The sequence below is a fragment of the Rhinopithecus bieti genome, unplaced genomic scaffold (genome assembly GCF_001698545.2).
Source record: "Rhinopithecus bieti isolate Rb0 unplaced genomic scaffold, ASM169854v2 scaffold_3527, whole genome shotgun sequence".
NCBI classification, from domain to species: domain Eukaryota; kingdom Metazoa; phylum Chordata; class Mammalia; order Primates; family Cercopithecidae; genus Rhinopithecus; species Rhinopithecus bieti.
In genome coordinates, this window is record NW_016804488.1 from 3,744,750 (window position 1) to 3,762,126 (window position 17,377).

Consider the following 17,377-nt stretch of genomic DNA (forward strand, 5'->3'; position numbering starts at 1 on the left):
GGTGGCAGAGGTTACAGTAAGCCAGGATCATGCCACTGCACTCCAGCTTGGGCAACACAGTGAGACTCCATTAAAAAAAAAAGAAAGAAAAAGAAAAAGAAAGAAAATACAGAGCAGAGTTGACAAACCTCCACCAGCTGGCCAGCCTGGTAATCACGGCTCTGTCCTCTTTCTGATGAGCCTGTGTCCACCCCACACCAAATAGCCTTGCAGCCAGAAAGTGATGGTACACACTCAGAGAACTCATCCTATAAGGTGGACTTTACAATTGCCAAAGCAGAGAAATTTTGCTCACCAATTTATTACTGTCAGTTGCCTATGCTATTGTAATTATAAAATTTAATTAAATATTATGTAAACTGATGAAATTAAAGTTTGAAAATAAAAATAGCTGACAGTTTCAAGAAAACTTTGTAAAATGCTGTGGACAAATTTTATAAAGGCTATCTTTACTTTTTAAAAATATTATTTAATTGAGTGTGGGCAAGAAAACTGAAAATGACAAGAGTGGGAGGAATTATAAAATACAGAAGCATTTACTTCTCAAATTTTGTGCAAGTATCTTTTATTGTCCAGGTACTTTTAAAAAACAAACTGAAATTTTTAGTTCATATATTACTAAGATGGTTTACAAAGTTGTCCTTGAACCTTAAACACTGGACCCATATGGCCAAGCCATCATAAATAAAATAACTAAGGTATTATATAAGCTGAATGTAAGCTGGAGAAAGGTGGCAGTCCTTCACACACAAAGCTACAGATGCACAGCTTGCTGAGTAGAGATGGGCTGGATTTCAGCCCCTCTTGCCCCCTTGACTCGAAACCCTGATGCTGGAAAGCCCAAAAGACTGATAGAGCAGCTCTGCCCTCACACAAAAGAGGGGCCTCAGCCACATCAAAGAATTGGCCAATAAACATACCTCTAACATACCTTTTCATTAAAATAACTAAGGTATTATGTGTTATATTTTATGGCTTCCTGCTTTAAATTACTATTGAAAATAATTGACCTATTTATGATGATTTTTACAGTGCTATTAAATCTACTTAATGATGATCATATTCTAATAATAGATAACAGTATACATTCTAAATTTTAAATAATCAATAACATCTCGAGCAGCAACTGTTAAAGGTCACCTGAGTGGCAGAGGACTGGGGTCAAACCTGCAAATTAGAACACATAAAATATACTAAGAAAAGGACACCAAGAGAATGTGTATGACATGCCAGGTATTTTGCTTCCTGCAAACTACATAGCTATTAACTCTAGGAGCTCAAAGAACAAAATATATCCAATACAATATTGGCTCATAATATTCCAGGGGAGAAGGTTGAATGTTAACAACTTTGTGTTACAGGAAACTGCTGGTTAGAGAGGATTCTGTGCCCTTGTTTCAGGACACTGCCAGCTACACAAAGGTGTGACAACTTAAACCACCCATGTGTGATCATTCTCAAGTGACCTCTGCCGAATGACTCACACAAAGCTGCCCTAGCTTACAATAGTTTAGATTCACTTAGAATTTATTTCTAACACTAGTTATCAAGATTTAGATCCATATCAAGATCCTTGAAGGCAAGGATCATATCTCTAAGTTATATTGCATTCTCCGTCCTTCATAGATTATTGGCTGACATGGACATCATCGTTAATTGTACTGTCCCCACTGCACACCCAGATCACAGTACCAGACACACAGTGTACACTCAACCAATATCTGTCAGATGGAACACACAGTGATGAGAAGCAACTGAAATTTTGAAGCCTAAAAGATGTTGAAAGATTGGTACAATAAACTACCCTCAAACTACTCCATGATCCATTTTCCCTTTCTATGCATACTTGCATGTGTATACACACACACACACACACACACACACCATTTTTGCTTTCTGAATCATTTGAAAGTTGCTGAAAAAACAGTACTGCACTCTAAAGTCCTTTAGCACGTCTCCTAAGAGTAACAGCAGTAAGCTCAATACCTTTATCACACCTAAGAAAATAGGATCCCACATATAATTCAAACACAAACTTCCTCGAGGTCCTTATGTGATCTTTTACAGCTTTTTCTTTTAATCCAAGATACAATCAGGGTTCATGCACTGCATTTTAGATCTCTTTAGAACACTCTCCCCTGAGTTTTTGTTCTGTTTTGTTTTCATGACATTGGCTTTTTAAAAACAGCCTTATTAAGATATAATTCACACACCATATAATTCACCCATTTACATCGTACAATTCAATAGTTTGTCATATATTCACTGTGTTGCGGGACCATCACCACAATTTTAGACTCTTTTTATCATCCCCAAAGGAAATCCCAAACCCATTAGCATTAGCAGTCACCCCCCCTTCCCCCCTTTTTTCTTCCAATCTCCCCAGCCCTAGACAACCACTGATCCACTATTAATACTTTGCATCTCTATGGATTGGCCTGTTCTGGACATTTCACATAGGTGAAATCATACAATATGTATGCTCTGTGACTGGCTTCTTCCATGTAGCCTAATGTTTTGAAGGTTCATCCATGTGTCAGTACTTCATTGCTTTTATTGCTACCTAATAATTGTATTAATATATCACATTTTATTTATGCATTCAGCAGCTGATAGACATTTTAATTATTTCTATTTTTTCATTATAAGCAACGCTGCCATTAACATTTATGTACAAGTTTTTGTGCAGACATATGTTTTCACATGTTTCCACTGAGAAGTAAAATTCCTGTGTCATATGACAGAAGTCATGTTTAACATTTTGAGAAGCTGCCAAACAGTTTTTCAAAGTGACTGCACCATTTCACCATTTCCATAAGCAATGGATGAGGGTTTCAATTTCTCCATATCCTTGCCAATGCTTGCTACCGTCTTTGATTACAGTCATCCTAGTGGGTTTGAAGTGGTATGTCACAGTGTTTTTGACTTGGATTTACCTAATAACTAATGATACTAAACATCTTTTCATGAGCTTATTGGTCATTTGAATATCTTTTTTGGAGAAACGTCAGCAGAAATACTTTGGCCATTTTCTAATTGGGTTATTTATCTATTTAAAGTTGAGTTGTAAGAGTTCACAACTTCAGAACACATTCTGGATATAAGTCCTTAAGAGATAAGTGATTTGCAAATATTTTGGAGACAAGTCCTTAAGAGATACATGATTTGCAAATATTTTATCCCATTCTATAGGCGTTTTCACTTTCCTGATGGTGTTCCCTGAAGCACAAAAGTGTCTTTAATTTTTACGAAGTCCAATTTATCCGAGTTTTCTTTTGTCCCATGTGCTTTTGGTGTCATTTCTGAAAAGGCCTTGCCTAACCCCAACATCATAAAGATTTATTACTGTGTTTTCTTCTAAGACTTGTATTGTTTTAGCTCTTATATTTTGATCTATAATCCATTTAAAGTTAATTTTTGTGTATAGTATCAACAAGGAGTCCAACTTTATTGTTCTGCATGTGAATGTCCAGTTGTCCTAGCACCATGTGTTAAAAAACCACTGAATGTGGTTGGTGCTCTTGAATGCGGTTGGTGCTCTTGATGAAAATCATCAACTGACCATAAGTGTAAGTTAAGGGTGTATTTCTGAACTGTCTGTGCTGCTCCATTGTCCTGTCTATCCTTGTGCCTGTACCACACCTTCTTAATTACCGTAGCTTTGTAGTAAGTTTTGAAATCAGGAAGTATGAGTCCTCCAAGATTGTTTTGGCCCTTCTGGGTCTCCTGGATTTCCACGTGACTTTTAGGATCATGACACTGAGTTCTGTGAGGAGACTTCACTGCAGCTGTTTTGAAGAATACTCTCAATTTGTTCAATTGTTTCTTCATAATCCAGATTAAAAGCTTTCTGGGGCAAGAACACTACAGAGGAGTATAGGTGATTTCTCCTAGCATTATATAAGGGCATAATATTGGCACATATTATCAGGTTGTCCCCAGCAGGAGGGGTTGAATTTAAGCAATAGCTTAAGAGGCTAGCCTCTAGATTATTCCATTGTAATGGTTGTTTTCCCTTTTATAAGTAGTAGGTAATCTGTGAGATAATACCTGAGAACACATAAATATCTAATTCTCCAACAATCTTTCAAAACCCAGTGATTTTATCACTCAAACCTAATTCTTGCCTAGGTCAAGGTTGCAAAATGATGATTTTTAAAATGCATAATTTTAGCCAGGCACAGTGGTTCACACCTGTAATTGCAGCACTTTGGAAGGCCGAGGCAGGCAGATCACCTGAGGTCAGGGGTTCAAGACCAGACTGCTCAACATGGCGAAACCCAGTCTCTACTAAAAAATACAAAAATTACCCGGGTGTGGTGGTGGGCACCTGTGTTCCCAGCTACTCGAGAGGTTGAGGCAGGGGAACCATTTGAACCTGGGAGGCGGAGGTTTCAGTAAGCCAAGATGGAGTCACTGCATTCCAGTCTGGGCAACAGACTCCATCTCAAAAAAATAATAAATAAATAAATATATAAAATGCATGATTTCTTCAGAATTTATTAAGCTGACATTCTCTCTATTTGAGTAACACTTCAGACTCCTGAATCTTTTAATTTAATATATTACAATCTATTAGTACGATTATTCTTGCCAGCAGGAGGTCCTGTAGCCTACTCCTGGGTTTCTTTTTTTGACTTACTTCACAGGCCTTTGAACACCTTCTTGCTTTCCAGCACAAGACACCCCAGGCACAACCTTGTCAAGATCTGTAATCTGCCATTTCTCCAAGGATCCATGTGGGAAACTGTAATTAGTGTAACTGTTGGAAAGGTATCATTGCTGTTTATTTTATATTTATATTTATATTCATAGAGAGAGTGAAAAGGTGAGAGAATTCTTACTGCTTGTAGCCCTTCTTCCACAATTAGAACTTCCATTCCCAATAACATCAATGTATTTTATTTTTTTGTACCACCTACAATACCTACAAAATAATTGAAGCATTACAACACAACACCATTACCAACTATAATTGCACCAGGTAAATCTCAACAGTTCTTTGCCATTTCTTTTGTTCTTAAAATATGTTCCAATAAAGATATATAATCAGAAAACCGTTCAAAATTATCAGAATTAAGTCTTTATTCCGGGCAGTTGTGTTATCAACTTTAGACAGATTCCTTTGTTTCTGTTTTTCCACTTTAAAATTTCCTTTTTTCAATTTTGATGGTATTCTGTTTTCTGAATATATAAACACTTGTGTAGTTCAAAATCAAAATTATATAACCAACCCATATTCAAAGAAATCTAATTCCTATTTTTATGTTGGATACCTCATTCCCACACATCCTCATTCTTCCTTTTTTTTTTTTTTTTTGAGTTGTTTTTCTCTGTCAAAAGAAAGCAAATACGTGTTTATTCTTGTTTTCTCTTCTTTCTTGCAAAAAGATATACTATAAATAATTTCCATGTGCCCTCTTCGTTGACAATGATTACTGCAAATCACTCCATGTCAGTTCATAATGATTTTTCACTTTCACTTTTATGGCTGACGTAAAGTGACGTTCACAGATGAGGCGAGACTGTGACCAAGCGTTTTTGAAAAAAAATGGAAGGATAAGAGGCGTCTGATCTCCAATGATTACACTGTAGTCCTTCCAGTATAGAAGTATTATTTGTGCTAAATTGAGTCCTACATATAAACTTGTATATAAGGGAAAACACATTATTCACTTGCAACAAATAGACAAATAAAAACTACCTTCAACATCAAATTTAGAACTGAACTAAACCAAACCAAAACAAACTGGCCAATGTTCAAACAACATCCTGGTAACATGCACATATACCCCTGTATCTGTCTTCCTTCCTTCTCTTTCCATCCCCCATTTTTCCATCTTCTTTGAGGTACAGGTGGCCCCCCAATCCTCTCCACCACTCTTCTCAATCAGATTCTAGAATGGTTGACTACCTAGAATTCTCTAGAAAGTGGCCTACTCAGTTCTTGTGAGTTCAGCAACCAAGATGCACTGATCTCTGTGAATGCCGGCTTTTTCATAAGCTCCACAGCCACCATCCGACCTCATGAATGGGACTGCAGAAGGTGAAAAACACCAACCCTTGGGCAGTCGATTTCAATTTGTGTTACATTTTCTCGTGATCCTCCTCAGACCTTATCACAGGGCTGAATAAATGTGGTTGATGTATTGGTTTCTCAGTTGATTACTATTTAAAAGCTCTAACAGCATTTAAAAGTTGCATCTTATACCATACTTCAATCTCTATGTATCCCTTCTCACTTAATTAAAAAGTACGTTGCGGATAGTTCAAGCTGCTACCCAAACATATATTTCTGAAAGGTAAGTCACACTAAAACCTAAATCACAGGATCCATGTGAAGAGTGAATCAATCTGAATATTTTACACTATTTCTGACCCTGCTATGTAGAATATGCAAGCTTCGCTTGAGTATAAACAAATGTTTAACATACATGATGTAATTAAGAGAAGAATAATTGTAGCAACCTCCTTCAGCTGTTATGAGGATAAAATGAGGAACTGCTGCCCGAGACACTGCTGGGCAACGTCATCAGTGTTAGCGTCAGAGACAGTAACATCCAACCCATTGTGTGACTCTAAAGATTCATTCTCTGGGAAACTCATCAACCACCACAATGCAGCCCTTCCTATATTTCCTCTTTATAAAATTATTAGGGACCAAACTAGAGAAACAGTGTAGAACAGTATCCTCCAAGGCTTCCTTCATTTGCAGTGAGACCACTTGCCTTTCATTCCCGCATCGTGCCCATCCCATGAGGGAGGGTCTGCATATTTGAGAGGCTGGAGGAACATGCTCAGAAGTTTGGCCATGCCTGGGTTCATCCATGGAAGAGGACAAAGAAAGGGACTGAGCATACTCTAGCAATGACCAGTGGCTCGACTAGGAAAGTTCTCTGCCAAGATCACTTCCTCCTGGCAAAAACAAGGGCTCCACAGGGCTTAGGGTGGAGAACAGAGACTCAGGATGAATCATGGGCTGTGGTGAGCCAGGCACTCGGTGGTGTCACCTCAGGAGGTTCCAATGACCTCACATCAAGGTGGTATGCCGATGCAGGAGCAATGCAGGCCTTGAAGGTTGCCCCACCCGACACGGCCACTCAGCTGACCAACGAGACTCCAGCCCAGCCCCTGCTCTGTCCCCTAGATTGTGTAGAGTTTGAGAAGCCCAGCTCCTGAGGGCAAGGCCAGATCTCACAACCAGGGTTCTGGGGACCTGGGCCAGCATGTAGCCATCTCTCCACCAAAAGCTTGGCCTCTATTTTTACTCCTTGCTCTAACACACCCATGGTTAAAGGATTTCTGAAATGTGTTCTGGAATGCCATGTGGCTCAGCTGAGACCCTGGATTCCATGTCACACTTTCCTAGCAGCTGCACTATCAAGCCCAAGCACAAAGACAAGAGTGTTTCCAGGCGGCCCACCCAAGACAGCAGTCCTTTAAATTGACTCCTCGTCATATTGCCCTGGGTACTTTAGCTGGCAAAGAACAAATTAGCATTCTCAATCTATATATACTGTAGCACACTAAATAAAGGGCTGGAGCCGAGGCACAAAAGGTCGGGCCATGAAATTCCCTGCAGGAGCCTGGGTCCCACCATTCCACTCTCAGGCTCTTTGGAAAGCTGACGCCCAGGGCCACAAGCAAGTCTTTGTGTGTCAGGAGGGCCCACTGCTGGGGCTTTCAGGGCACACAATAACTCACAGGCTGTGTCCAATTTCAGAACACAACAAAGAGGCGATGACCACACCCACATGGGCCTGGGCTTTCACTCAGGAGTTCCTCATGAAAAAGCACCATGGAAGATGCCCAGGGGAAGCACCACTACCGGGATCCACATCCACCCACCCTAGCAGGGCCTCCAGGGCACTCCTGCAAGCCTCACGTGGTTTCACAGATCCCAGGCAGAAGCAGGGCCAGTGTTACTACCACCACCAGTGAGGAAATGAAAGCTCGGAGAAGCTGTGAGACTTGATGAAGGTCACCAACTGGCTAAATGATGACAGGTGCTCTAATGAGAAGTTTTATTACCTCACTATATTGTTTTACTCAAAAATATTTCCTGTCTGACAGCTGCTTCCCGGATTTACTGTTTAAAGTGAGTAATTCCACTCTTCTTAGACATGGAATTTTACATATAGCACCAGAGCAGAGTTAAGGATTCCTTTACTAATTTTCCTTACTCATTTATTATATAAAATAGACACAAGACTTGAACAGGGAATGAGGAAGCCCAGAAGAGCAGAAACTAAACCAGTCCAGTGGAAGTGTCATGTATGTTGTTGCATAGCCTGCATTCCAGACTAGCAAGACAAGGCTCTGAGCTTCCTAGTGGTCATGGCAAAGATGAGATGCAAAGCCAGATTTAAAGCTCCCAAGTCACAAGATAAAAGAAGACAGATCCAGAGAACCAGTGCCCCGCAGCCCTCATGCTGAAGACAAGGTGTGCGATAGTGAATTATGTCCCTAACGACGTGCCAAAACCAAAAAATACAAACATGGTTTTCCAACAGTTGCTTCTCCCCTCAATCAAACCTACATCACACCAAGGCTCCATTCAGTAGAAGTCTTTAAATACAGAGACCAAACAATGCAGTCAAATATGCCATTCTTTTGTTTTGTCTTGACTGAGGATAAAACGACAGCATATCTAAAGAAAGTAGAGGAAGAGAACACAGTGGACACATACACTGAACTGTGTCGGGCACCACCACGATTTTACAAATCATGGAATTAATTTGGCATATCCAGAATACTGTTAAGCAATATGCAAAGGTTCATTCTGCATAAGAAAGGTAGGCTTATACACTCGATGTTTAAGTTGAATATGCTTTCATTTGAGAACAAGTTACTTATTCTGGGATTATGCACATTTACAGATAAACCTATATATAAATATACATAATTTTATAAGATGTATACATAAAATATATTACAGTTAAAATTGCTTTCTAAAAATATTGCTAATATTTGGCATTCATCACACAAAATATGAAAGAATTTACACACTAGAGCCATTTTAATGTTTAGTAAAATAATCTGATCTTTAAAAAAACAGATAGATTCACAAAAATACTAAAATCTCACTCAGATTTTGATGAAATCTTCCCTGTCTATTCCTATAAGACCCGCAATTAGGTATTGATAATCAATGAGGAAATGTTTTGATTAATGAAATTAAACTTTAAAGCTAAGCTTTAGGACACTGTGTATTTGCTGTGACAAAGAAAATGCATTATTTATTTACCTGTAATATAGTGTATTTGTTTGCTAATTTTTAAATTACTTTCCTGGAAATAAGATAGCTCTTTTCAAAATATACTTTTTTATAACTAGAAGCAACACTTAATTAGTGAAGACAGTTATAACTGACTACCGTAAACAAATGAAAAGAAACTGTTATTATTTAAAAGTGTATAACTCTTCAATGAATGGTTAAAACATATACTTTTTTTGCTTTTGAAGAGACAAGTGAACATTTATTTTGTGCTTTTCTTCCTATGTATATTTCAAGTCTTTTTCAAAACAAAGCCCCAGGAATCTCCAGATTCAATTATGTCCCTGGGCTTGGTTGATTGCTGCAGGAATCTTAGGGAGCCTTATACAAATGCTAGAGTTACTCATTTACCAACATTAAACCCTAGGACAGACCACAAACAAAGCAGGACTCTTTCCTCCATGGAATGTGCTGATTTCAGATGAGGCGGCAGCCAATGTAGAAAACACCGGAATTTTTCCTTAGAACTGGACTGTGACGAGAGGTGCTTGCCATGAACGTCACCTACTGTCTTTTCTTTGACTCTTCCTTTCAGTTTTTGAAGATCAAGCAGGAAATAATCTTCTCTGAAGACACTTGATAAAATTCCCCCCAAAAAAGCAAAACATATGCTTCTACTGCACTGATAAAATTTACTCCAGTGTGGCACCTAAAAGTAATAACAACAGCAATAAAAAGTAATTTCAAAAAAAGTTAAGATTTCTTCAGCAAAATAAATGATTCACATTTTCAAGTCCTTTTTGAAATCAGTTATTAATATTATTCCTTCCTCATTTCCAGCTAAATGATCACAGCAACACAGTTTTTTGCTACTCAACATCTTTAAGCCTATAACTCTTAGGCTATGCATAGCCCGATGTCCTAATCAGGCATTCATTGCTCCCAGCAGGTCTCCATCTGTTAGTACCAGCCTCCTCTTTCCTTCCAATCTCAAGGTTACTCTTAATAGTAACCCAATCTCGGCCGAGCGTGGTGGCTCATGCCTGTAATACCAGCATTTTGGGAAGCCCAGGCGGGTGGATCACTTGAGGTCAGGAGTTCAAGACCAGCCTGACCAACATGGTGAAACCCTGCCTCTACTAAAAATACAAAATTAGCCAGGTACAGTGGTGGGTGCCTGTAATCCCAGCTACTTGGGAGGCTGAGGCAGAAGAATCACTTGAACCTGGGACGTGGAGGTTGCAGTGAGCCAAGATCATGCCACTGCACTCCAGCCTGGGCGACAGAGTGAGACTCCAGCTCAAAAAAAATAAAAAAAGAGTAACCCAATCTCAAGGTTACTGGTAGGAATACTAGTAACTGCAAAAAGAACTTTTAAGTGGCAAGGCATGGCCCATCAAAAATCAGCCCAAGGGCAGTTTTCAGCCCTGCCTCTACCTGGGTCTAGTTCAGCTGGTGGATGAGCTGATTGATGTGTTCACCCCAACAGCCAGGTGAGCCCATCTCCTTGAGGAAGCCCACTCTATTTGTGGTAGCATGATGGACCACTGAGAGGTGGAAAGGGTGCAAAAAACATGAGAGCTCCTGGAAATGCTTCCCCAGGAAGGCAATTTCATGAATGAGGTCTTCCAAGCAAATGACACCAAACTTCCCCAGGTGCTCCTCATCACTGTGGCATCTGAGAAACGGTCTTCTTCTTGACCTTGGTTCGTCCACCTTTCAAAATGAGTTTACAGGCAGACTTCAGATGTGGAAAACCCCAGGTCATATAAGTTTCCACTATACGCAGCATTTTTAGGTTCTGGGGGGTGACTTTTACAAAGACACCACTAAAAATTTTCTTTGGGCAAAGTCTTGCCATGGTTCTCTGCACCAGTAAACTCACGCCATTCATCCTTTCAATGCATACAATAAAGGCCAAGGAAAGTTATCTGGCAATTCCAAGGCATGAGGTCTCACTTCTAGTCGTCTGAGAAGCATCTTGTCACATTTCTGCCCCCAGGAATCATATAAGAATGATTCCAGTCACTTAACGTGAGCCCTTTTCCTTTCCTCTGCTCCTTCTTTGCCAAAGGTGCCTGCTTTGCCTGGGTGGCTCTGAGGACTTGATAAGCCTTCCTCTTTTTCAGGAGATTTTCTGGAACCAAAGGGATTTTTCTTTGCTTTTGCTCCGTCATCTTTCTCGAGTTGTAGCTACTGATCATGTGCAACCCTACCACATGGGGAAGATGGTGCTCAAGACCGTATACTATTTTTTTTTTTTTTTTTTTTTGAGACGGAGTCTCGCTCTGTCGCCCGGGCTGGAGTGCAGTGGCCGGATCTCAGCTCACTGCAAGCTCCGCCTCCCGGGTTTATGCCATTCTCCTGCCTCAGCCTCCCGAGTAGCTGGGACTACAGGCGCCCGCCACCTCACCCAGCTAGTTTTTTGTATTTTTTAGTAGAGACGGGGTTTCACCATGTTAGCCAGGATGGTCTCGATCTCCTGACCTCGTGATCCGCCCGTCTCGGCCTCCCAAAGTGCTGGGATTACAGGCTTGAGCCACCGCACCCGGCCAAGACCGTATACTATTTTTAAAGATCTAAAATAAATTATGAAGTGGCTCTTGTCTATCTCATTTATAGAACAGGATAATATGTAAAGTTTGCGTTGAAAATAAAAAGGGAGAAAGATCACATGACTTGAATTCATCCTTTCATTCACTCAAAAGATACTTACTATTTCTCTTCCATGGGTCAGTATCTGGGATAGATTCTGAACATCCACAAATGTGGATGACAGGATCCCTCCCTGATGCAAGTCCACCACTGGTAGGAAACAGATAAACAAACACAAGACACCAAGGCTTGTGCCATGAGAAAGGCTCACATACAACGCTCGTGGAGCTCCAGATAAGAGCAGATGCTCTTTCTAGGAAAGAGGGTGGTGGCCTGAGGGGACAATCCTGAGGCACTGGTTGAGCTAAGTGTTGCAGAATGGGATAAGGACATATCTAGCAGAAGGAAGGGTCTCTATAGGAGAAGATAGGAAAGGTTGTGGGATGTGTGAAGAACTGGGATTGCAGGTAAGCTGCAGCTGGGGCCTGACAGTGTATAGCAGGGCAGCCATGTAAAGGGTGCAGGGACCAGGCAGCAGAGCCTGGATCTTATCCCAGAGGTGTCAGAAACCCACAGAAGACTCCAGGCAGGGCAATAACAAGATCGCACTTACATTTAGCCATGACTTCTCTGGAGGGATAAGGAAGGTGGGCTCAGATCACATCCTGCCTTTCCCCAAAACATTCTGAGGGCATCTCATGAACTTTATAAACCTCCACACCCCTTCTCCATTGCCCACTTCTCCTGCTTCACCTCCAGCCGTTCTCCTTAGTGCCCCACTACTCCTGCCACACTGCCTGATTCCTGCTGCTCACACACACCAAGCTCAGTCCCACTTCAGGAGATGTGCACATGCTGCTGTACACTGTAGACGGCTTACTCCTCTCTTCACTGAGGTCCATGTACAGCAAAACCTCCTCAAAGAAGCTCTCCTGACAGCCCATCCAAAACCGCAGCCCTTGGCCGGGCATGGTGGCACACACCTGTAATCCCAGCTACTTGGGAGGCTGAGGCAAGAGAATCGCTTGAACCCAGGAGGCGGAGGTTGCAGTGAGCCAAGATCGTGCGCCACTGCACTCCAGCCTAGGCGACAGAGCAACACTCCATCTCAAAAAAAAAAAGAAAAAGAAAAACTGCAACCCTTTGTAACTCTCTTTCAACTCATTATCATTTCCTGAAATTTTACTTTATATTTATTTGTTTATTCTTTATCTCCCCCACTAGAACATAATGTATTAGAGTTGCAGGGAGACCTCACCTGTCATATTCATGGCTGGGTTCCCAGGGCATAAAATGCTGGTGAGTATAAGGCCCACAGTAAATACCTGTGCAATGAATGAACGAAGGTGAGAATAGAGTCGAAAGTTACTGCAAAACACAAAACATCAATGGTGATTTCAGCTGAGCTAAGAACACAGCAGTGTGATGAGATGTTTGGTGGAGAGTTGATGCACCAGGGAGGGAATGGAGGAACCGGAGGTGATGCCTGACAGGGAGGATGCACCAAGCCCAGTTGTACGGGCCCTGGAGGTGTCGAAAGAAGGCAGCCTGAGGGGCCAGGCATGGTGGCTCATGCCTGTAATCCCAGCACTTTGGGAGGCTGAGGCAGGCAGATCACCTAAGGTCAGGAGTTTGAAACCAGCCTTGACCAACATGGTGAAATCCCTGCTGTACTAAAAATATAAAAATTAGCTGGGAATTGTGGCATCTGCCTTACTAGGGAGGCTAAGACAGGAGAATCACTTGAACCCGGGAGGTGGAGGTTGCAGCAAGCCAAGATCGCACCACTGCACTCCAGCCTGGGCAACAAGAGCAAAACTCCATCTCAAAAAAAAAAAAAAAAAGAAGAAGAAGAAGGCAGCCTGAGGAATGCTGAGTTGCAGGCTCTGTGAGACATCCTCTGGGCAGGCAAGTCCAAAGCTGCTTGGGAGAGGGGCTGGGATGGAGCTGCAGAGGGGTGAGCCCGTGCTGATAGTGCAGGAAGAACGTGGCCAGTGGCAGCGCTCCTGCCAGGCTCACCGTACTCACCGCACAGCAGCCATGGCTGGCTCCGGGCACAGAGCCAAAGTGGAGTCTGACAGTGGCCCAGCCCCAGGAGGCCACATCCTCGAGGAAAACATAAGGCAGAAGAAGAGGTGCAGGACAGGGGCACACTTGGGAACCCAAATGTCTCAAGCAGGGGCAGAGTCTTCAAAGAAGCCCCAGGAGGTGACAGGAAAGTGAGGAGGGAACCCCTGGCTGAGAAGGTCAGAAAACGAAGTTTCCAGAAGAAACCATGTCAGAGTCAGAAACTGAAGAGAGGAAGTCAGTAGGACAAGACGAACAGCTCCACAGTGAGGTGACCGTGGGAAAGGACTCCTATGACTCAGGACTGGGTCTGAGACCCTCAGGGAAAATGGCCCTGTGAGGACAGCCGAGCAAGAGCACACAGGAAGACTGCACCGGGAAATCACAACAGGCAGCACCAAGTCGCCATGCCTGCAAACCAACAGGGCGCTGATGGCGACATTTGCCATGTAGTCATCATCACATGGACGTCTGGGGCAAACAATCAAAGTGATTTACATGACAGATATGTGTGAAGACATGCCAGTATTAAAGCACGAACCAGGGGCCAGGAAGTTGGTCCCAGGGCAGTCTCAGTGGCTGTGGAGTGAGTGCTGGGATACAAGGATGAAGAGGGCAATAATGAAGAAGCTGTCCTTCCCTCACTGCCCACCCCACCAGCAACCCCTGGCAGGAGGCAGGGCAGGGCCCGGAGGCAGCGAGACTCACCTTGCCAGGAGCCTGGGAACCGGAACCGGCAGCAGCCCTGAGCTGCATCTGGAAAAAGGAGTCAGTGTCCAGCAGGTGAGTTGGGCAAGGTGAGGCACTGACTAGCCTCGTCTCCATGCCAGGGTGGGTAGAACTGAAATCAGTGGAGCCCCTGACGTGATGTCAGGAGACATGGAGGTGTCGCCAGTCACATTCTCATTAATAGCAAAGTGGTGTGGTGTGTGGAGTTGGGGAGTTCCCCCCAGCTCACCGGAAGCCCCCCCAAAGCCGAGGGCGGCCCTGGGAGCGGGTCCTGCCTGTGAACAGCTCCTGTCATCTACACTGTACTGGGGAAAGGTGCAAGAGACACCCTCCAGCCCCAGGCTTCTGTGAGCGAGAGCACGCAGGCCAGGAGGGCCCACAAGGTCTCACACTCACTCCCACGTATGAGAAGGAAGGAGCAAATGGATTGTTTTAAGCAGGAAGATAAATGGTCAGTGGAATATGTTTCACAAATCGCTTTTGGCAGCAATATGGGGGGTGGATAAGGAAAGTAGGAGGCTGGAGGAAGGAAATCAGAAGAGCATTTCAGGAGCTCCGGAAAGTGCTGGCAAGGGCCTGAGCCAAGAACCAAGACAATAAAACAGTAAAAAAAAAAAGCTCTTTTTTTTTTCCGCACAGTAGGTGGAGGTCCCCACTTTGGTGGGGAATTATGGAGCCCACACCTGAGTGCTTTCAGTTGAAGCTTTAGTACCTGGGAGAATGAAGAGCTCCCAGGAGTGGCTGTCCAGCTCACTGGTTTCAGCACCAGCAGTCCTGACCATAAGTTCAAGGGCTGCCCAGCAAGGCCTGGGAGAGAGAACCAGCCAGACTGGTTTTATTGGATTGTGCTGCCGATAATGACACAATGTCACTAACACTTTCTTGGCAACTAGCAAATATTTTGATATGATTCCTATACAAACACAGTTTACATAAGGAGTATGATCCCCATTTCAAATAAGGCCAGGAGATAACTAAAGTTGATGGAATGCTAACCATGAGTTTGGCACTGTGGTAGGTTCATAGTGTCCCAACCAGTTTTCATGACAGCTCACAAGGGAGGTGCTGTTACTCCACTTTTATAGAAGATGAAACTGAAACCTAGATTATGTCGCTGTCAAAAGACAACAAAACCAGTGAGGAAGAGTGCCAGGATGCCAGCCCAGGTCTATCTGAGCTTGGTCCCTCTGAGATGCTTTCTGTGTCCCAATCGCAGCCCCCAAGCCTCAGAACTGCTGGATCAAAACTGCAGGCAAGGAAGAGTGGGTGAAAAAGCCCATGTGTCGGGGATCTGTTCCTCACAATGGCAGGGCAGAAGGGGCTCAAACGTTCTTCCTTTAGGGGCCTGGCTGAATAAGCCAGGATGCAGCCATACAGGGCACAGAGAATGAGGACACCTCTATGTAACAGTTAGATGTTTTACATAATTGCAAAACAAAATATAATTAAAAAGCAACCCCTGGCCAGATGTGGTGGCTCATGCCTGTAATCCTACCGATTTGGGAAGTCGACACAGGTGGATCACCTGAGGTAGGAGTTCGAGACCAGCCTGGTCAACATGGCGAAACCCTGTCTCTACTAAAAATCCAAAAATGAGCCGGGCATGGTGGCGCATGCCTGTAATCCCAGCTACTCGGGAGGCTGAGGAAGGAGACTCACTTGAACCCGGGAGGTGGAAGTTGCAGTGAGCCAAGATTGCACCATTGCACTCTAGCCTAGGCGACAGAACAAGACTCCATCTCAAAAAAGAAAAAAAGAAAAAAAAAAGCAACCCCTAACGTTTGAAGAAAATGGACTAAATGTTTTAAATGCACATTGATAACATCAAAACCCACCAGCTGAGGTAGAGGGCAAGTGGGTTTTATGATGAAACAAAATACACCATGTTAAAGTGTACACCAAAGGTTAATTATATTGTTCTCTCTCATACATATGTGCATATAAAATTAGATTTCATATCTATAGGAAATATCCCATAAATGTATTCCATTTTGAACTGTGGGATGGAAGAGGCCTTAGATGTCAAGTGCAGTTTCCTTCTCATCCCAGAACGCCCAGAGGCCTGTGGCCCTCAGTAGGTCACTCATGCTCACATTTCCAACGTGAAGGCCTCCTGAAGAGGCATGCAACAGCAGCCCAATGCCCGACAACCAGTGGCAGCACTTCTAATGCCCCACTCAAGAAAGTCTACACAGCAGAACCCCGGGGGCATTTCTGATCCCTTTCTCTGTGTGTTCCCAGTCCTTTAACCGTGTGCTCATCTGTTTCAGCCTCACTGTAGCTTTACAAGCCTAGTGTCGCATCTGCATCCACACCTGCTTTCAAAGACCTGGGAAAGCAGGTCGGGGTTGGGAGTTAAATAGCTCTGGAGAGGGGAGAACCAGAAGAACTGGGTTCCAGAGAAACCCAGGGCAGGGGCTGTTCCCCAGCTACTGACCCCAGCACACCCAGCCACACCCACCAGGCAAACTGCCACCAGGCTTAGGGCAGAAGGCTCCCCAGGCTGGATGCGGACGGGCTGTACCTCTGCTCTAGCAAGGTCACAGGTGGAGGTGAGGCAGGTTCTTTGCAGCCCTGGGAACAGAACTTATCTCAGTCCAAAGATCCAAAACACACATGCACAGAGGACAGTGAAAGGGAGAGCATGCCCCTCAGCCAGGGCCACCCGCAGAACCCCAACCAGGAGAAAGCCCTGGATGACGAGATACCTGAGGTTCCCAGAGGGAAAGAAGGGGTGGGTGGGTGGGCTGGCTTCTCCGGACACCTGTC

At 43.4% G+C, this 17,377-nt stretch overlaps 1 protein-coding gene and 1 pseudogene across 6 annotated transcripts in view; both read right to left on the minus strand.

Annotated features, from left to right (window-relative positions):
• The window catches only part of COBL (cordon-bleu WH2 repeat protein), a 294,288-nt gene that overhangs the window by 240,289 nt on the left and 36,622 nt on the right, over positions 1 to 17,377 (minus strand). The gene's annotated exons all lie outside the window — the stretch shown is intronic.
• On the minus strand, positions 10,661 to 11,421 carry LOC108527369 (60S ribosomal protein L7-like 1 pseudogene; annotated as a pseudogene).